This window comes from Solanum tuberosum, unplaced genomic scaffold (genome assembly GCF_000226075.1).
Source record: "Solanum tuberosum cultivar DM 1-3 516 R44 unplaced genomic scaffold, SolTub_3.0 scf00219, whole genome shotgun sequence".
In the NCBI taxonomy this organism is placed as follows: domain Eukaryota; kingdom Viridiplantae; phylum Streptophyta; class Magnoliopsida; order Solanales; family Solanaceae; genus Solanum; species Solanum tuberosum.
The window spans coordinates 1,066,196-1,070,917 of record NW_006239145.1 but is presented as its reverse complement, the minus strand read 5'-3'; the positions used below and the strand labels follow the sequence as shown (position 1 = coordinate 1,070,917).

The 4,722-nt window shown below is 34.9% G+C and overlaps 1 pseudogene; it reads left to right on the top strand.

Annotated features, from left to right (window-relative positions):
- Positions 1–3,305: 3,305 nt before the first annotated feature.
- The window catches only part of LOC102587741 (pentatricopeptide repeat-containing protein At4g02750-like), a 3,822-nt pseudogene continuing 2,405 nt past the window's right edge, over positions 3,306–4,722 (top strand).

Here is a 4,722-nt window from a genome sequence, read left to right as displayed (position 1 = left end):
GGAGAGGATACACACTCTTCTGCCTTAATCTTCAATACTTGAACAAATATTAAATTCCTCATCCGCGAAGCGAAGAAGATACGGACTAGTCTTGTTCTTCATTTTCATTTCACTTTCTTACTGCTCTTTTACTTGGATCCCCTCTTGTTTCCCAGTCTCCACTTATGCGCTCGTTTTTTCTTTTATAATCACCTGCACAACTAATCATATTGGTTAGTTTAAATGAATTAATATGACTCGACACTACTAACAACTGTCAAATATATTCCTAAACTTGGCCAAATCATGGGTGTTATTTGGTTCCTAAGCATACAAATACGCCCAAAATCACTAGTCTTAATACATCTGCAACAGTTTGGATGATCTCTATTGGATTGAGTGGTACTATAAGATTAGTCATCGAAAAATGTGTTAATTTGGTTCGTGTTTAACCAAGTGATCTGAAAAATGAATTTGATTGTTGAAGATGGGAGATGCAAATTTTAGTTTTGTTCTTGTGATCATATATTTGTGCAATGCAGTACACGAATCACAAATGAACAAGGAGCAGGTCATCCTCAAATTGCATGTTTGGCACTACATGTTATCTTAGCTGTGACTATTATCAAGGAGATTGTGTTGGGATTGATCATATTATTGCTACGTAACATATGGGGATATGCTTACATCAATGAAACTGGAGTTGTTAGATACATAGCCATCATGATGCCACTTCTTGCAACATCAAATTTTATTGATGGCCTTCAGTGTGTTCTATCAGGTTTGCACTTATACACGTTGTTAAAGAGTTTTTGAAACTGTATAGTTACATTTCACATTCAAGTGTTTTAAGAGGATTTGGATGGCAGAAGATTGGGGCAATTATTAACCTTGAATCCTATTATTTTGTGGGAATTCCTTGTGTTGTCTTGATGGCTTTTGTTCTTCATATCGAAGGGAAGGAAACACCTTACTGTTTATGCTATCCATCCATGCATATAACTTTTCTTTATTACGTCAATGTCATGAAGATTTTGAGTAATATTACCTTCTATTTCCACTTACAAACAGGGTTTATGGTTGGGTAATATCTATGCACTTCTAGTACAAGTGTTATGTCTTCTATTCATTACCCTACGCGCAAACTGTGAAGAAGAAGTAAGCAACTCCCACAATACAATGAATGGATAGAGTTTTTAGTTTTCTTATATATAGCTGATGAGTTTTTGTTGTTGTTTATTTAGGCAGGAAGGGCTCAAGAGAGAGTGGAAGAAACAACATTACCAGTGGAGATAGTGTACTGATCAATGTGCACCTTTTATATACAATTGAAATAACTAAAGAAAAGATTTTGACTTGTTCTGCTATGTGGCATATCTAATATCTTGTTTGGATGGTTGTTAGCCGTTGTATTGTATTGTATGGTATCTTATCATTAGTTTAAATATAATTTTGTTTTGATTGGTATTTAAATTGAGAAAATTGTGCATTCTAGAAAACTAGTAATTCAAAATAAATGTTATAGCTACAGTTTAATTTAATTCAAATTCGTAGCAAACTTCTTGCCATTCACCTCTCTCCCCTCTCTTTGGCATCTTGCTCGCCTCTTTTCTCTTTTTCAGCCCTCTCTCGCTCACCTCTCTCACTTTATACCAGTGTTTTAAAAGGCGGGGGCGTGAGGCGAGACGTTTTATGCAATACGGGGCGAGACGTAAGCCCCGAGACACAAGGCGTAAGTCTTATGGATCTACGAGGCGTAGTCTCATGTATATTCAATTTTATAATTTTATTACTAAAAAAAAAGTAAAGTAAAACTTTCAATTATTTTACAAATAAATTTTATTAAATAAGCTACAATATATAAAAAAAAATATTATGATTATTATTTGAGAAAGGTATTAATCACCAATAATGAAGAAAAAAAGGTATTACAATTGCTATTTGAGAAATATCATTACACCAATAATAGAAATATGATTTAAAGCAAAAAAGGTTCAATTTTTTTAAAAAAAAACGCCCAGAGCATACGTTTTTACGCCCAGGGCTTATGTTTTTATGCTTGGAGCTTACGCCTCAAATTCTAGGATTTACGCCCTGTGGATCTACACCTTACATTTGAGCCCAGGTGTGTTTTTGGTGTGCCCCGCCCTGAAACTCACCCCAAAAAATGTTTTTGAAAGCGTTGCTTTATACAAACACAAATGTATAATTTGTGATTGTATAAAGCGAGAGAGACTGTATATACAAATACCAATACATATCTCTTTGTCCTATACACTTATAATTATACAAATACAAATCTTCCCTGCCCAGTTCTCTTTTGTCTTTCTCTCTCCCTCGGTTTGTACAAACACAAATTATACAAAATACAATGTAGAATTTATGTTTGTATAAAGCGAGAGAGAGAGAGAGATTTGATATACAAATACAAATGTTTTAACTCGATTAAATTGTATACGAATTCAAATTTTATGCAGATATACAAACACAATCATTGATGCATATACATAGTAGTTACATATAAACAATTATCTAATTGATATACATATACAATTCATCTCTCTCTACTTTTTGCCCTCTCTCGCTCGCCTCTCTCCTCTCTCTCCCAATATCGCTCATCACTCTAGCCTAACACAAAGAACATATACATATACAAACACAATTTCATACAAATTGCCGCAATTTATACAAATCAGATGCTTCATAACAAACATAATTTGGTTATGGAGCGCAAATAACAAATTTATAGCTATAGAGCAATAATATGATTTTTATGTTGTTATTCCTAAAAAATTACTCTTTAAATAATAGTATTCGTGGGCTGGGCCGAAGTAAGAAGTTGTCAGCCCATTTTGGTCTCGGGGGCCAATCAACTGATTAGTGGATGTGAAACTATCTCCCGCTAAATCAAATTGGTGTTTTGAGAGTTTGAAAATAACGTCTGAACAATGCGGTTCAATTTTTAATACTTTGCACTCGACATCTGATTAATGAGGAAGGTATCTCAATTATCCCACCACAACTTGTGTTAATGTCAAACAGATCTGTTTATTCCATTTTCACCCTTCCCCATCGAATCTAATCCCTAATTTTATCTTTCTTCTAGGGTTAGAAGAAAATATCAGAAGAGTTCATGGTACAAATAGGGCTGCAGGCAGAGCACGTGTATATACAGAAACCCTAGTGGGGATGAAGACACATAAGCAATATGTTCGGTGGATATTTGAGAAAGAAGATGCTGGCTGAGGCAAATGTGCTTTTCTATAGAATGCCTGTCAAGGATCAGGTGTCATGGAACACGATAATTTCTTGTGATGCCCTGAATGATGATTTGTAGGAAGTTGTCATGGAGCACGATAATTTCTTGTGATGCCCAGAATGATGATTTGTAGGAAGTGAGGAGGTTATTCAATGAGTCCCCTATTAAAGATGTGTTTACAATGCTTTCTGGTTATTTATAGAATAGGATAGTAGATGAGGCTAGGAGGATCTTCGATGAGATGCCAGAGAAAAATGAGGTTTCATGGAATGCAATGATTCCAGGATATGTGCAGGATGGACTTGGCGAGGGAATTCTTTGAGGCAATGCCTTGTAAAAACATCAGCTCTTGGAATACAATGATAACAGGTGATGCTCAAAATGGGGATATAACTCATGCCAGAAGTTTGTTTGATTATATGCCTAATCGTGATTGCATCTCTTGGGCAGCAATTATTGTTGGGTATGCTCAAAGTGGCAACAGTTAGGAGGCATTGCTTCATGTTTGTTCAAATAAAGAGAGATGTCGGCAGGATAAATAGGTCGGCATTTACTTGTGTTTTGAGTACATCTGCTGACATTGTTGCATTCGAGTTTGGAAGTAAATACATGGACGACTTGTCAAGGTTGGATATCACACTAGATGTTATGTTGGAAATGCACTCCTATCAATGTACGGTAAGTGTGGAAGTATTGACGAGGCATATGACGTGTTCGAGGGGATAGCGGAGAAGGATGTTGTCTCTTGGAACACAATGATCATCGGTTAAGCTAGGCATGGATTTGGCAAACAAGCTCTTAGATAATTCGAATCAATGAAATAAGTGGGTGTATTTAAAATTTATTAAATATAAATTTATAAAATGATTTGGATTATATTAAATTTATGAATATATTAGTCCAAATAAATATTATGGATTAATGTAATTGAGTTAATTATTTAAATCTAATAAATATAGATTTAATTAAAGTCCGCTCCATAAACCCATATGCCATGTCACTTAAATCTGATTGGCCGAAGGGAGTCCTCTTCCAATCACAACTCCACTATTTTAAAACTATAAATAGGGGTCCTCATAATTCAAAAAAGAGAACCAACAATTCAAACAAGAAGCTAGAGAAAGCTCATGGATCAAAAGCCGCAATTTTTCTACAAGCTACAAGTCCGAGAATTCAAGAATTCAAGTGTTCAAGTTCAATATTTGAAGAAGTCAAGATCAAATTCAAGATCAAGACCACCAGATTCAAGATCAAGCTCGAAGCCCTTGAATTCAACTAGAAAGTCAAGATCAAGATAAAGTTCAAGATCAAGTCCAAGTCCAAGTCCAAGTTCAAGATTAAGATCAAGATCAAGATAAAGATCAAGATCAAGATCAAGACAAATCCCAAGTTCAAATTCAAGATCAAGCTCAAGATCCCTTGACTTTATATTTGAAAAGGCGAATTCAAAGGAATCATAGAGATTGTAACACTCACACTTTGAA